The 17,979-nt window shown below is 37.3% G+C and overlaps 1 pseudogene; it reads right to left on the reverse strand.

The window, feature by feature from the left end:
• Positions 1-10,372: 10,372 nt before the first annotated feature.
• On the reverse strand, positions 10,373-11,677 carry LOC148875321 (putative F-box protein At4g22030 pseudogene; annotated as a pseudogene).
• Positions 11,678-17,979: the final 6,302 nt, after the last annotated feature.

The following is a 17,979-nucleotide window of genomic DNA, read 5'->3' on the forward strand; positions in this document are numbered from 1 at the left end:
TGAAGCTGGTAGAACGCGGCTTTAAAGAGGATATCCGTCGAGCTACCTAAATCAATGAGGATGCGCCTGACCTCAAAATCATTGATCATTACTTTTATGACGAGCGCATCGTCATGGGGGTAGTGGACCCCATGCACATCGTCCTCCATGAAGAAGATCGGTTCCTCTGTCTTTGGCCATTTCGGAGGTTTCTGTTCTTCTTTGTCAACTTCGTGGACTGATGTCCGAGCTGCCGCCGAGGTACAGCCCGTAACGATCGAGCCTCCAACTATCATGTGGATGGTACCCCGAACCGACCTCTCTTCCAGGGGCTGCCTCTATGACTGCTCTATCGGCCTACTGCTGGACTCGGGAGCATCCTTACCGCGCTCCCCTTGCCGACTTGCTTTACTACTATCATTAGTATTATTATTATTATTATTATTATTATTATTATTATTATTATTATTATTATTATCCCTAAAGTATCGTCTGGTTTAATGGAATTGCCTTGGCTTACAAACTCTTCTATGGACCCCCCATTTCTTCAGATGCCATGCATTGCAGCTAGTTCCCTAAGCTCTGGTGTGCTTCTGCTTAGTTGTAAAGCTACTTAATTTTAAACAATTCTTCCTTCTCTTTTCAAACCATGGTTTTGAAAACCGGAATATATAGTCAGACCAGCTGACCAGGGAATTGATCAAGGATCGAGTCAGATTTTGGACCCCAAAACCATCCGACCCGGGGTTGGACAAGCAAGTCTGACCATTTGAGCTGGGAACCAATGGACAAAATGGTTCTGTATCCAGTCCTGAAAACAAAAAGTTTTCTCACATAGCAATATAGTATACAGCTTCACCTTGGGAATATCTCCCTTACATTTATGTTAAATTCATTGAAAGATATTCTTAATATATGATAGAATTTTAATTCTTTTATTTATAAAGTTTTTATTTGCAAAGAATAACATCACCATTATATCACTTGCCCACTGTACTCCAAGTACAAAGTGCTCACCACGTTTGCCAAAGCTCTGTAGTGACACCAAAACACAACCCATGACCCATGGGAGGGAAATCTCCCAACGACAGCTAGGCTAGTAAGCAAAGGACCAGTAATTGCTAAGATCCTACTAACTTTTGAGGTTTATTTGACTCCGTTAGGATTGTCAAAGGGTCGGGTCTGACCCGATGGACCCGGATTGATTGGACCGGTTCTGGTTTTAGAACTTGCCCTGATGAGTCGGTTCCCGGATCCTACTAAATCTTCCTGATTATTATTGGGTTGGAATTAGGTCCATCTTGTCCCAATTGGAATATATATACATACAAGTAATATTATAATATTAAAATCAGTGTTTTCAATTCGTTGTTGATCCAGCTATTTACAGTTAAAACCTTTACCCGACTTGGATTCTAGGTCTGATTTAGTCAAAACCTGTCAGTTGGTAAAAAATTATTAACTTGGTCAAGAACCATCCTACTCATCCGGTTCAACCGATGGTTCGTTCGACCCAATCACCGGGTCATGGGTTGCACACTCAATACATAGCACTCTGATGTCCAATTGGGTTGATCTTTTTATTTTTTGTTTTGGATAACTTTTCATGATCCATGCATCCTTAGGAGCGGTGGGTGCCTTGCCCCGCTATTTTCACGAAAAACCTCTTTTTTTAGCTTTAAATTGCAATTTTTTATATTTTTGTATATATGTTTATATATAAATATATATTTTATCATTAAATAATTTGTGGGGCGGTTTGACCAATTTGACCCGAATAGTCAAACCGATCACCCGCAACCAGAAGGCAAAATGATTCGGCCTCGAAGTGGATTTTTAAAATATTGAAATTCAAATAAAAGATAACTAAAAAGTGTTATTTCGGTAGGGTTTCATTCAAAATCCTACCAAAATGCCCTTTGCCCCCTCACCCTCTTCGTTTCCAACTTTCTCCTCATTCGAAAGACTTAAAGAGACTAGAGACACAAATTGGAAAACACAACAGGAAACTTGATAAGGCAGGGTTGAACGCTGAAACAGGCCATCGTTCGTCCGACCGACAACCGTCCGTCCATCCATGAACAGTCAACTCCGTTCGTTTCTGATCAGCCCAAACAAGGGAAGCGGATACACCTTGTCTAGTGCCAGCACCTTCTCTATGGCGTCCTTTACATCTAGAGAATAGGATGGACAAGCGCAAAGATTGTTCAAAACTGCCCCTGAAGTTGCTTGAATAGCTTTTTGTTGTGTTGCTTAACTTGTTCCTCGGCAAGTTGAATGGCCTTGTTGTAAGCGATAACATACTAACATGCATGGCACATGCACGTATCCGGGGCATGGCACATGCACCCAAGACTCCTACTTCATCCTGTAAACTCCTCTTCCCTCTTATCCTGTAAATACCTTTCCCACTATATTTCTCCTTCTTGTAGATAACCCTTATCCTATACACTCGTGGATTATCTTTGTAAAGGATAAGCCTATCCTATTAAGATAAGGATTATCCTAATTAGGATTGCATCTAACCTATCATATTTTAGATAGAACTTCTTGTACTCTATATATCATCAAAGAAAGGAGAATAGATATTCAACCATCATTATCAAATCTCTCTCTCTCTCTCTTATTACTCTCATATGGAATTAGAGCCATAGACAGTTCCTTTCTTTTCTTCTTTTCGAGCAATTTCTTCTTCAACTTTTCATCATGTCTTCCAGCATGTCTACCAGTTCGATCAATCAAATAACCTTCAGAGTATTGGGGAATCACATTCCTCAGTTGATTTCAGTTCGGTTGGATGGTTCCAACTATATTGTCTGGTGTTTTCGGGTTGAGGATGCCCTTCCGAGCCATGAGCTTCTCGGATATGTCGATGGGACAAACCCTTGTCCATCTTGCTCGCTGGTTGAACCCTATACACAATGGGTTAAACAGGACCGTTATATTTTCAGTTTACCGTTGTCTTCTCTAACAGAAACAACATTAACGCAAGTCGTGGGAAGCAAAACCAGCAAGGATGTTTGGGAAACACTTGAGAGTCTTTATTCTCCTCGAGGAACAACTAGAAAAGTTGGTCTTAGAAACAAACTCGGAGCTCTGCACAAGAATGATCTGACCATGTCAGACTATCTGCAAAAACTCAAGGTACTTGGTGACAAACTAGCTACAATTGGTGAGCCCCTGACACATTCACATTTAATTCATCATGCCCTCAATGGTCTCAATCCAGATATGATGTCTTCTCTACAACAATCATTACCCGGATAGATGAATTATCATTTACTAGTTTGCAAGGTATGCTTTTCACCCATGAAAATCGTTTACTTCATTCAGTAATTGCATCTACACAGGCTAGCTCTCATTCCCTGAATCTTGCCTCTAAGGGGAAGGATTTCGAGAAATATAATAAATTCAATTCCTCCCGAACGGGTAATGGTTCTACTAAGCCCTCCAAATATTGCAATAATCTTTGTCAAATTTGTAGAGGACAAAATCATTCTGCCAGGTAACGACCATAACCCCTGGCGTTTACAGCTACATTAGGACGTAACAAGCAGAATACAAATGTTTCATTCCCTGATTCTGGTGCGACACATCACCTCTCTTCTGATTTGAATAAACTGCAAATACATTCTGATTATGGTGGATCTAATCGTATATCTATTGGTGACGGTTCAGGTTTGCCGATTGCTCATTCTGGCTCTTCTACTATTTCTGCTTTATCTTCTCGATCACTGATTATGAATAATACTCTACATGTTCCCCGGATCTCCTTTAATCTATTATTGTGGCTCGATTTTCTACTGATAATGATGTATATTTTGAATTTCACCCTCATGATTTTTTTGTAAAGGATCGATACACTAGGATGATATTTCTTCAAGGGCCAAATAGGGGTGATCTGTATCAATTTCATCTCCCACTCAAGATATCAGATTTGTCCCCTTCTGCATTTGTAGGTACTCGTGCCAGCCTTGCAATTTGGCACCATCGATTGGGTCACCCTGCTATTAGAGTGACTCAACAACTTATTTCTTCTCAACACTTACCAATAGTACTTAGTAGTGATTTAACTTTTTGTTTAATTTGCTCTATGGCCAAAAGTCATATACTTCCCTTTTCTAGAAATCATAACATTAGTAAATTCTCCCTTAGAATTAATTTATTGTGATTTATGGGGACCCTCTCCAGTGACATCTGCTTCTGACTACTGTAACTATATTCTGTTTGTTGATGATTTTAATCATTATAGTTAGATTTTTCCTCTTACTTACAAATCTGAGGCATTTAGTGTGTTCTTAAAATTCAAATCCAATGTTGAATTATTGTTTTACACTAAAGTTAAATATTTTCAAAGTGATGGTGGCTTTGAATTTAAGACCTTTTGAGAACTATTTTCATCATGTGGGCATCTCTCGTCGTATATCATGTCCACACACAGACACAAAATGGGCAAACTGAATGCAAGCATTACCATATTTTTGAAACTAGTCTTGCTCTTATGACTCGTGCCAGGATTCCTTAAAAATATTGGTTTGAGTCATTCTCCATTGCAGTCTATCTTATTAATTGGCTTCCTGTTTCAATTTTTGGATTGTGTTCTCCCTTTGAAAAGTTATTTGATCATCCTTCGGACTACCTCGAACTCTATGCCTTTGGATGTGAGTGCTTTCCACATGTTCGATGATATAATAAGCACAAGTTACAGCCTCGCTCTCTTTCATGTGTATTTCTTGACTATTGTAATTCTCACAAAGGATATGTTTTCCTACATCAATCTACAGGATGGAGTTTTATCTCTCGGGATGTCATTTATAATGAGGATTCCTTCCCTTCCTTACTCTGACTGATGCTACATTTTCTCCAACATTGGCTTCACCGCCTCTAGTTGGAGCTCCTACCCTTATTGTTGCTTCTGACACTACATTGTTAGGTGAGGTTTCATCTTCTTCATCTACACGTCAGGATGTTGTGCTCCCTTCAATTGCATTATCTATTAATTCTGCCCTGCCACCTACATCTTCCCTGCATCCCATGACCACTCGGACTAGACATGGTATATTCAAGCCTAATCCGAGGTATGCCCTTCTTGCTAGTCCTCTTCCAGAATCCAAACCTACTTGTTATTCCCAAGCTCACAAGGATCATTGCTTAGTCCTTGCTATAACTGATGAATATAGGGCTTTAATTCAAAATAACACTTGGACTCTTGTCTCAGCAACACCTGATAAAAATATTATTTTTAACGAATGGATTTTTAAAATCAAGCATAGGTCTAATGGTTCGGTTGAATGTTTCAAAGCCCGCCTCATTTCCAAGGGCTACTCTTAGGAAGCTGGTCTTGATTATGATGAGACATTCAACCCTATGGTCAAACCGGCTACGATTCGCATAATATTATATCTTGCAATTTCTTTTAACTGGGATGTTCGCCAATTGGATGTTAGCAATGCCTTCTTACATGGCAACATTTCAGAGAAGATATATATGAAGCAACCAGTTGGGTTTGTTGACCCCAGATTCCCAACACATGTTTTCTAGCTCCATCGCTCTCTCTATGGTTTGAAATAGGCACCTCGAGCATGGTTTACACAGCTGCATGATTTTCTTCTTTCTCTAGGGTTTCTCGAATCTCGAGTAGATGCCACTCTATTTATTTCTCATTCTGGATCTGATATTATTTTAGTTCTTGTTTATGTTGACGACATCATCATTATAAGATCTTCCTCATCTGCCACTAACACTCTCATTCAGCATCTTTCCTTTTAGTTTTCTCTTCGAGATTTGGGATCGACACATTATTTTCTTGGTGTTGAACTTCATAGATCATCCACTAGTTTTCATTTTTTTCAGCATAAGTATATTGATGACCTTCTGCATCGAGCACAACTTCATGATGCCAGACCCCTCTCCACTCCCATGTTTGCCTCCACTCGGCTCACCAAATCGAAAGGGGAATCTCTCACTGATCCAATCTTTTCTCGTAGTATTGTTGGTGCTCTCCTGTACATAACCATTACACGTCCAGAAATCGTCTTTGCTGAAAAGGTTTGTCATTTCATGAAAACCCCTACTACTGTTCACTGGGCTACTACAAAGAGGATTCTTCAATACCTCAAAGGGACGATCACATATGCTTTGCGTCTTCGACCATGCCATACATTCTCTCTTGTTGCTTACTCTGATGCTGATTGGGGTAGTTGTCTCATGGATTGTCGCTCTCAAAGTGGTTATTGTGTGTTTCTTGGTTCTAAATTAATTTCTTGGAGGTCCAAAAAGCAATCCATTGTGGCTTCATATGCTCCTCCAAGAATTGGGTATCTCTCTCTCTTCCACTCCTTTGATATGGTGTGACAACATGGGCGTTAAATTTATTGCTAATAATCCTACGCTTCATTCTCGTTCTGAACACATCGAGTTGGATATTCACTTCATACGGGAAAAGGTTGCAGCGAAGCTTCTTGATGTTCGGTACATACCCTCGGCTGATCAAATCGCAGACATCCTTACCAAGCCTCCCGATCTTCCGCAATTCGAGGTCCTTCATCACAAGCTCACCGCTTCTCCTCCGACTGTGCTTGCGAGGGGGTGTAAGCAATAACATACTAACGTGCATGTTCCATGCACATATCCAGTGCATGGCACATGCACCCAAGACTCCTACTTCATCCTGTAAACTCCTCTTCCCACTTATCCTGTAAATACCTTTCCCACTATACTTCTCATTCTTGCAAATAACCCCTATCCTATACACTTGTAGATTATCTTTGTAAAGGATAAACCAATCCTAGTAAGATAAGGATTATTCTAATTAGGATTTCATCTAACCTATCCTATTTCATATAGAACTTCTTGTATTCTATATATTGTCAAAGAAAGGAAAATAGATATTCAACCATTATCATCAATTGTCTCTCTCTCTCTCTTTCTTATTACTCTCATATTTGTTCATAGCCAACAACATCCCAAAAGCAACCTATCCTAGTAAGATAAGGATTATTCTAATTAGGATTTCATCTAACATATCATATTTCAGATATAACTTCTTATACTCTATATATCATCAAAGAAAGGAGAATAGATATTCAACCATCATTATCAATTGTCTCTCTCTCTCTTATTACTCTCATATTTGTTCATAGCCAACATCCCAAAAGCAGCTGAAATGATATGACTATAGTGCCACTAATGGAGCTCACAATCCATTTCTGATTGCTACAGCTTCTTTCATAGTTGAAGCGACGAGAGTAGTTGCATTAACAGATGTGTAGGAGATTAATTACTTGAGTTAATCCCGTTGCTTTTCATTGTTTTAATGTACCTCGCCCTATGCCCCTTATTTGTTGTAACCTCCATTCGGCAATCATTTTCAATTGGGGTTAGTACCGTTGTCATCTTTTGTTGTTAATGGTAAGGGAAAATCTCAGCCTCTCATAGTCAATAATGGGAGCTAAGGTAATTGATGGTGCACAATCTAAATGCTCCTAGTTGGAGGATAGTTCGGACGTCAGTCCTCTTAGTTGGTCAGTCGAACTACAAGAAAAGAATTCTTAGAGGACCTAGGGTGGCTTACACAGTTTGGGTGCTCCAATGCTTAAGTCAGTAATTGTATGTGAGCTGAAGTCTAGTGAGCAAATAATCGGACGTACCTTATAACGTTGGGGTTGAAGCCCTTGTATAGGTGATCTACCGTAGGTCTTACTAAACACCTCCGAGATCCTCAGCCTGCACTACTAGGAATTCGTTATGCACTTGGAGGTGGACTTTGTGTGAGATAATAAGGCTTATCGAGTCTGTTTGATTCAGGCGGGATAAAGATAAGGCTTGCGGACGTGCGACATAATCTCGGAGAGGTCGGAGATAACTGGATAGCTTCTAGTAGTGGGTATGTGTTACCTCAATAGGTCAGGCCATCATGAGTTGTTCAATACTCGGTCTTGGCTGAGGTGCACGAGGTACCCAAGCTGGCCTGGCTCGTTGAGGTAGTAGGGAATGTCGAGTCATCATCTAGTCAGCAGGTCGCTTCCACGTGTTCGAGTTTTGATAGGTCGGGCCATATTACTCTTCATCAATTGCCCCCCCCCCCCCACCATGCCAAGGGTATTTGACCTAGTGTGAGAGTTCATGACAAGCCTAGGTGAATTTGGCCTGATCTTCAATTTGGTTGAGATCCAATCTGTGGGTTAGACCTAAATGACCCAACTGGCTCAACCGTGGAGCTAGATTGCACCTCGGGAATGCATAGACGTCACTCAGATTATAAATTCCGTCGACGTCAAACACGCACTCAACTAATTTCAACCTCAAAAGTCGAGTGACTCCTCGCACGGGAACTATCTGATCTGGTTGATCTAAATCGTCCGTGATCGGCCTTGGAGTTCCATTAAATGATCGTTACAAAGCATGTTTTTTCAATGCACAATTTAAGAGCATTAGATGTTTTAATAGTGATAGAGAGACATGCATGGAACAAACAAAGGTTTCTTTGACATTTAAGAGCATGGATGTTTTGCAACATAGTTACTATTGACCAAGGTTTTCGAACCATTGTTGACCCTGACGGTTGAACTGTTCGGCCCGTGAGCTGTTCAAGCAACCGGTTCCGTTTTACCCTAAACCTGGTTTTTGGTCAAAAACCGTTAAAAAAGTCAATAACTCGTTGACCCAAGCGATCAAACCGTTGACCCATCAACCTATTCAACGGTTTTTGACCATTTTTTATTTTTAATTATTTTTTTATTTTATTTGTCAAAAATGGGTCGTTCGTTCAAACTAGATGGTCGAACCGTCGACCTGAAAACCGGTGGCCATAATTCAGCTTCCGGGTCACTTTTTAAAACATTACTATTGACAAATCTCTATTCCTAGGTTGAATTTTTTTTAAAGACTTCCGTAGCCATAAAGTTGTAACTATTTAATACAAAATTGATTCTAAACATGTCCCATCAAATGGTTAAGAATATGGGCTGAAATTTCAACTCTCTGAACTGTTTATCACAGTAATAGAGATTTAGTGCGGTTAAAATAATTCGAACATAATAGCAGTGTTTCGGTGGGTTTAGAGCAGAGATGTATATAGAATCAGTCTATAAAAATAAAAATAGTGAGATGTCACAATTTTGGTGGGAAGTTACCTCTGATTCGTCACTGTGTATTGTTCAAACAAGACCTCTGCAAATTTCTTATTAATGCCGCCCAAAGAACCACTCCACCATTTCTTAGCAAATCTCTTCTCTCAATGCCGCTCAAAGAAAGAAACGCTTTTATCTTTTCTAAAATTTGGTTGTTAATGGCGTCTAGATTTGAAAAAGCTAAAGTTTCCTTTTTCTTGTTTAGCCTCTTTCCTAGTTCGACTGGGCATTCAACTTTCCTATTTTTTTCTCCACCTTTTTCTTATTTTTAACATATCAAAAAAATAAATTGGAGACTAACACCCCAACTTTCCGAAGGCTCCACGTCCTCAGCTCAATGGAGAGAGAGAGATATCAAAATTGAATTAAATGGGTTCAATCCCGATACTGTTAAGGGGAAGAGAAAAAAGAGAGATCCGGTGAGAAGGAGGAGAGAGAGGAGAGAGAGGGAGGGAGGGAAAGAGAGAAATGTGAAGGAAGGGTAGTATTTGAAGGTCGGGAGAAGATGAACAGTGTTTATCTTGTCTAATTATTATAAGGAAAGTATGGGGATTAAAAAATATTATAATGGCATTTTTTGATGGAAGGCAAAAAGAAGGGGGTCTTTATCTCACCGTCATAGTACAGAGGGGTATTTGTCACAAAATAAAGTACAGCGCATCTTTTGTCACAGACCCATAATACAGGGGTTCTTTGTAATTTACCAAGATATCTGTGCGACGTATGGGTTAGAGTGAAAAGAAGATTATAGGAGAGTGATAATAAATAGCCCACATTTGATAAAAAGAAATTAAAAAATAAAAAGCCCACAAAATGACAAAATACTTTATTTGTTTCCGAACCATCATGGGCGGATTAAATCATTCTACCACTTCTTGATTTTTAGTTTTTACATCTAACCCATGAACCCCAGGCCCCTAACCCTAAACGTACTCTAAAATTTACCCTGAAAATGTACTCGTGACTGGGTAGGAGCTAAGTATTGCCCCATTTAGGGAGTTGTTTTATAAATGACCAATCTGGTATACATGTATCATATATATATATATATGTAAAGACTTATAGCATAGATGAATGAAGGAATTGAATATATATGTACTGTTTGTTTACAATTACAATGAATGAACAAATTGAGTATATAGAAAACAATGAAATTTGTGGACCCATCTCTAGGCGATGTTATAGATACAGGAAAGAATAGTAGAAAACGTCTGATGAGCTGCAAAATTTGATCATCAGCGAGGATCCGATCCATGGAGAAATCAGAAGAGCTTGCTTGCAAACTCTTCTTTGGCCTCCCCATCTATTGAAGATGCTGAAGCAGCTAGATCTCTAAGTTCTGATAGGCTTCTTCCCAATTGTAAAGCCACCTTCAGTTCAAACAATTCCCCATTTTCTCTCTTCTCTACGTCCTTTTCCTTCAAAGTGGATTCTATGGACTCCTCCATACATGTAAAGAAGCCAGCAGTGCTCCGGTACATCTCAAACACCATTCCAACTTGCCCACCATGCTCCAAGCTGTTGATAACACTTGCCAATGCTCCAGCACTGACACCCAACAGCACAGCCCATGTCTCATGAGAAGAGCATCCCACGAAAGCTGACCCAACAGCTGCGAGACCTGTGAGTAAAGGACCAGAAATGGCTAAAACTCGGTTAACATTCAAAGCTATCTTTCCCAGCCTCAAGTACTCTTCAGTGTCCTTCCTCTTCAAAACCGCAGCTATCTGCTTCATCTCCTCTTCCAGCTTTCTGCTCCATCCATTTCCTTCTCTTCTTCCACCGAAGCCCTGTTCTCGTAATTTACTTTGTTTTGGCCACCACACGGCAGGCTCCACGGCTTTAGGGAACTTGTCAAGCATCACTCCAAGCAAGGGCAATGGGTAAGCCCTGTCAAGAGCAAACACCTTGTCCATGGCGTCCTTAACATCCATGGGACTAGGACTACCAAGTGTAAGAGTTGTTCGGATTTGCCCGTGAAGTTGCTTGAATAGCCTTGTCGCATTGCGTTGTTCTTCTACGAGTTGCGATGGCTGAATCTTATTCATCACCAGCAACATCCCAGTAGCTGCCGTATATAATAGAGTAGATGAGAGCTTTAGTGCGGCAAGTGGTGCTCCCGTTCCAGCTGTTGCTGCCAGCCCGACCATCGTTGCAGCGGTGATGGTGATTGTATTAATGGAGGTGAGAAGGAGGTGGTTCCAGTTATTCCGCTGCTCCTGGATGTTGGCATGCATCTCCGCCCTGTCTGCAGCAGCTTCCATGATTGCATAAAGCTCCGCAATGACCGCAGACTCGGAGTTAACCTCCTGATGATCATCTCTCGTGGTATTGGTAGCAACTTTAGTGTCAAAAGGCTTCGTTTCTGTCTGGGTAATGGTTGTGGCTGTTGTGTATCCACTTCTCAACTTCAATTCCTCAACCAAGTCCGTAGTCCGGATCTTTGGAAAAGAAGGAGAACTCGGTTGGAGTCTTGGGGTATTAAGCGTAGCTGATACTCTTCTTCGTCGTGAAAATGATGACGAGGAGGAAGAGCACAGGAGACCGGAAGTTCGAAGGGTCGCCATGCTATGCTGATGGCCTGATGCTCACAGTTTGCCAATTTTTTTAATTTGGCTCCCGATGTTATGGTTGTTCTGCAATTGGGTTGTCAGAAGCGAGATGAGATGGTGGAGAAGAGGCCAGCCTCATCTTCATTTATATAAGGTAAGATGGAGGAGTATAGGAAGAGAAACAGAACGAAAAAATTGAATGGAATTCCATCTTACGTTCAACATCTTGAACCGGTTCGGCATATCGGACTGTTTCTGGTTGGTCAGCATGGCATTCATACATTGACTTTCAACGGAATAACCAAGTAAAACTTTGGAACGGGCCAAGCCTGTGTAATTGACCCAGTTTTAGGCTTTTAGCCTTTTCGGTTTTAATAGTACAGGCCTGCATGTATGGCCATGCACGTAAGCGCCACGGGACGCTAATGGCCGTTCTCGGGTTGCATAACTAGCCACGTGTGTTGTATAATCAATGGATCAGCTTGGACCATTGGTTGGGTCCCACTTAGCTAGGGAAGAAATTATTGCATAAAAACATCGGCATTAAGCCATTAATGATGATTTTTAATTTTTAACCGCCTTAGGAAAATGCTTTGGTCGATAATTTTTTTTCTCAGGCTGATATTCAACCTAATTACGTGCCCGTCAGTTGAATGGTTCAAAAAGGACATATATATATATATATATATATATATATATATAACCGTTTGGCCCAGGAACTCAGCATTGGTTCTCTTTTGGTCATGAACTATCATTTTGTAAAAAATTGTTGAAATAGTTAAAGACAAATCTTTGTATTATTTTAAATTTTACTGATTTGACCCATTCAAATCAGATAGTTGAACCACTGATCTGAAAACTGGAAATCAAACCGGTTTCGTTTTTGGGTCGATTTTTAAAACTTTGATTTAAGCTTAGTGATTTGAATGTGTTGAGGGCTTGTTTTAAAATGCAACTAGGGCAAGCACAAGCTTTATTTATAAGCAAAATTCAGGATGAAGACCTATGACATTTTCAATTAAATGGTGCTTATCTAATTTCAATTCAAGTATTACTTTTTGGGTTATATATAGTTTATCCTATCACAATGTAAGTTGCTCTTTAGTGAAAGTGACTGTAGATAAATTTTGCTTTATTTATAAGCAAATTTCAGGATGAAGACCTATGACATTTTCAATTAAGTGGTGCTTATCTATTTTCAATTCAAGTATTATTTTTTGGGCTACATCTAGTTTATCCAATCACAATCTAAGTTGCTCTTTAGTGAAAGTGACTCTAGATGAATTTCTATTTTTTGTATATTAATAGTATTTTTTATTAATTATTTTGAAAATAAGTTATTAATTTTTATTGATTTATTATTATTCTTGTATTAATTTTAGGTAAAATTAAAAAAAAAATCTAAATAACAATTCTTTAAACCACATTTGTGTTTTGACCCTAATAATGATCTCCCCTCTGGTTTTGAAAAGAAAGTACAAATACCTCCTTTCCCTTGAATTTTCATTAACAAAGACAATAAAATTACCAAAATACCCTTATCCTTGTTAATGCATTATCATATACAATTAAAATTTTCAACTTTACCTTCCACTAATTTATTTCGTGAAACAACTTTCAAAGAATAGTTCTCCTTACTCTTCTTGGACAAAGTAAGACAAAAAGGCTGAAGTGAAGCAAAATTAATGCATTAACCAACATTTTTAATTTGAAATGATGACAAAAGGAAGGTATTTCCACCTTTTTTTCAAAACAATAGTGGAGGTTAGAAAACCCGAGCAAGTATTTGTAATTTTCTTTATTTTTAATGGAATTTAAATTGATTTTAAAATAATTAAACTATATTTAAAATTAAGAGTTTTTATAAATTTTTGAAATTAGTAAAAAACAAATTTAATTAAGTATGATAAGTTTTTAATAAATTTAAATTCCTTATTTAACTATATTAATTTTTCTATTTTTAGTAGAACTTAAGTTGGTTTAAAATTATTAATAATTATTTATAAAACTAATAATTATTAGATAATTTTGCCTTAGTTTTATAATAATTTTAAATTGATATTAGTTTTTAATTTATCTTATTCCTTTTATTAATTAAATTCTTTTTACTATATTAATAAAAATAGTTTTATCAAAAATTGATGGTGTGCAATCTGGCAGCTCCCTAGTGACAGGTGACTCGGGTGTTGAGCTAAACCTTCCTAATTAAAAGGTGACTCGGATGCCTAGTTGAATAATGTCAAGTTGGAAGGCGATTCAAATGTCGAGCTGAATAATGATGAGTTATATAGTTTACTGGGGTGACCTACAAGGAGACAGTAGTAGAGTGCCCGGGTTGCTTTACCAAGGATGGGCACTCCAATGCTTAAATAAGCGAATTGGAGATTTTTGAGAGAGATAAAATTGAGAGATCTAGAGAGTTGCAAGAGCTAAATTGTGGATATCTTTTCTCAAGGAAGTGATGCCTTTATATAGGTGTAACAATCCAGATGCTCCTTGTAACACGTCTGAGATTCCCGAAAAACTGCTCCCGCTAGGTTTGGAGAGGATATCTCAGTCAATTATGTGATCCATGCAAAGGGCTAAGGTTCATTCGATCAACTCTGATGCGGATAGGCGGGCTTAGCGGTTGAGCATCGTTCCCCCAGAGAAGTCGATCTTGATCATAGAGTTAAGGAATAGGTTGACAAGTATGTCTTGCAAGTTGCTACCTGGACCCTAGTCTACTCGGCAAGTCCTTGAGGAGGTCGCTACTTACATCGAGGACCCTTAGATCGACAAGGCCGAGGTAATACAGGTAAGCCTTGGACGAACTACTGCTAGTTGTTCTGTAGAGGTGATCAACTTACTTGGTGTTGAGATGTTGGATAGTTGTTTAGAAATGCAATATGTCGTGATGTCATTTGGAGGGCCAAATTACCCCTCACCAATAATAATAATAATTAATAATTATTTTTATTTTATTCATGTAACTTACTATATTATTTTTATTATTTTCAAATGGAATATAAATGGATTATAATTTTAAATGGAAGTAGATTATTTAGCGTAATAGTATATAATTGAGTATCTCAATTTCAATATAAATAATCTTTACTAATAATTATTATTTAATGTAAATAAATAAAAATATATATATATATATATTATATAAAATTGTAGTTAAACTAAAATGGATATAGATATGCATAAAAGTTAATGAATTTGTGATATTTAATTAATGGAGTAATGGAGATGAAAGAGAATTATTATTAATGAGGAGAAAGTTAATGACATAATTAATGAGGATAGGTTACTAAAAGAGTCAATGAGAGAGGTAATGGCTGAGTTCTTAATGAGGAGTGTTAATAGTCTTAAAAGTGATTGGTCAATACTTAAGTTTTGTTTTCAATTATAAAAGTAAAAATTCAAAAAAAAACTATACAAAAAATAAGTGCTTTTGAGAAAAGACAAAAAAAAAATAATACGTGACATTAAAAAAAAACCATAAGGCAAGAAAGTTCCAAATTGACACATTCCATTTTAATATATAGATATAGATACAATGTGCTTACAAACATGGTCTACAAATAAACTGAGCACCATTACCAACAACCTTGACAATGCAAATTCTTTTTCTCATCTTTACATAAACCTCATCATTAAGAATTTTTTTATGTTACAGGAGCAAGAGGCATGATGAAATATGTAGATCGATAATATGACTTTATTAAAACATACCAGCTCTTCCCTTGCATAGGCTTCGTCTAAAAGGGAGGCATATGGGTCACGCGAATTTGCATGCATAACTAGCTAGTATATGTTTTGCTAGTTCTATAAACCCACAATAAAAAAAAAATCTAGGAATACTATGAGAATTGATGCTTTAAAATATTTTTATTCATATAAACAAAATTTAATTTCTTTGTTATCAAATCTTAATTCTAAAGTTGCGATTATTTCGGATTTTTTGACATCCAAATTTAATAGTAATTATATTTGTCTTACCGGCCATTTCATTGATGAAAAATGGATTTTGAATAAAAGAATTTTAAGTTTTAATAGGCTTGAATAGCCACATAGTGGCCCAGCTATTGCTACAAGTATTTTAAATACTTTTCATTCTCTTCTATTAATTTTGATAATGCCAGCAATAATGATTCTGCCACAAATATTTTAAAATCTCAATTAAACCATGCTTAAATGGTAAATTATTTCACATTAGATGTGTATGTCACATCTTAAATTTATATATTCAAGATGCCTTGAATATTATTTCTACTCATATTTCAAAAATTAGAAATTGTATTATATATATAAGTTCAGGGGCAATGAAACAATAATTTAAATATTTATGCCAAAATTATGGTTGAAAATATAAACATTTTATATTAGATGATGTAAAGCGTATGTGGAATTCTACCTATGCTATGTTAAAAACTTGTATATCTCATAAACAAATTCTTTCTGATTTTTTTAATTCAAAAATGCCTAATGATATGAAATTTGAGGAAGACTAGGAAATTGCAATCTGTATAAGAGATTTTTTAAAACATTTTTATGTTGCAACAAATGAATTATCTATAATTTATTATCCAACTAGTTGTAATTTACCATATCAATTAATGGTAATTAATGATTGTTTTATTAAATATAAAAATAATCCACAATTTCAATGTATTGTTGAAATTATGGAAAATAAATTTAAAAAATATTGGGAGAACATTTCTCCCCTTTATTGTTTAGCTACAATATTCACTACAGAGAAAACATTTCTTGGTGACGTTACGTAAACGTTGGCATACATTGGCATACATTGAAGCAATATTAGAAATTAATTCCTCTCTTCACTATGAACTATCAGCCTATACCTGATCACATACCTAAGGAGCCATTTGACAATAGCTACTTGGTCTTTTTAGTGAATAAATTATATATTCAGGAGGTTGTAGGAAACTCTTCTTAATGGCTTTAGCTAGAGTTGGGTTGAATTACAAAGTAACGTGTCTTGAATATTTACTTAGAAAAGACAAAGCAATAAGCCATTCAATTCAGCCATTTCAACTAACATTAAAGTATTCAAGAATAACATCTCCACTCTCCATACAACGTATTCAAGAAACAAAAATTGGACAGCCCCCATGAAGGAATCAGCCCATCAAACTATAAAGACTTAAGGCAAATCAAAGTTTTGTAAAACTTGCCTAGTGACAAAGTATCTAAGTCTAAGACGATCAGATCCTTCCTTTCCTTTTTCTTTCTATGAAGAGATTTTGTTTTTGTTTGCTTCTAGATAAAAGATCTCCTTGCTTTTCAGCCTCTTCTATGAGTCCTGTGAAATTGATCAAGAGGATCTAAGAGTTAAGTCTGGAACAAAATGATGCAGGTGCAACCATGGAACTTATTCGTAAGAAAGAGGTTTCAAAACTCAATTTCTGGTTAGTCAGTCGTTGATTTCTTGGTGCTAGATTTCAACTAAGCATGACCAAAGTGAAACATTGTTGACTTGTAAAACTGCCAAAAGATTTTACCCTAACAAAAATTCTTAATTTGCATTTCTTTTCACTCTGTTGACTGGTTCATAGATTATGTTATTCCATCACCAAATGAATTTTAGATGCCAACAGAGAAAACTTGCCACATTTCAGTGATTCATTATTCTTGTTCTTTTTTAGCATTTTTATACTAATTTGAAGAGGGATCAACATTCCAGATTTTACCTGAATCAGAAGAGGAGTGGGAAACAAGGCATCCAATCCTTGACATGCGCTAACAGCTCCACCATGGACTCCAATCATGCTATTTTTGCTTGAAGATCACGCACCTATCCTCGAAGCATTTGGTTTTCTTTCTGCATCGCAAGAGGTGGCTGTACTATTAGTGGTGCTTTTGGACCCATTGGTTCTGAAAGCACGCTTTGGATATCCAGCAATATGATTCTAAAAACTTATTTTTCTTAAACCTGAAATAATCCATCCAAATGACTCTAACAAGCCTATAAATTAGTAAATATATCTCATGGGAAACCCAACAGAATTTAGAGAGAGAGAGAGAGAATGTGGTAGCAAAGGGGGTTGGCAAAATGGTTAGATGACATCATCAGGTCTATAATATTGTGGTGAAGTTGATGGCTCAATGGTGACTAACTGGGGGAGGAAACGATAATAGAGATCATGGAGAATCGGATTTTGGTTGTGATCCTGGAAAATTTTAAGCAAACCCAAGAGAATAAGATTTTGGTTATCTTTGAATGGATAATTTATGTTAATGAGCTTCAAGTCTGAATCCAAATGATGGGATGACTGAATGTTTCCCCTCACTGAATCATTCCTGTCGAG

Source organism: Nelumbo lutea, chromosome 1 (genome assembly GCF_056320005.1).
Source record: "Nelumbo lutea isolate HS-2025 chromosome 1, American lotus-T2T, whole genome shotgun sequence".
NCBI classification, from domain to species: domain Eukaryota; kingdom Viridiplantae; phylum Streptophyta; class Magnoliopsida; order Proteales; family Nelumbonaceae; genus Nelumbo; species Nelumbo lutea.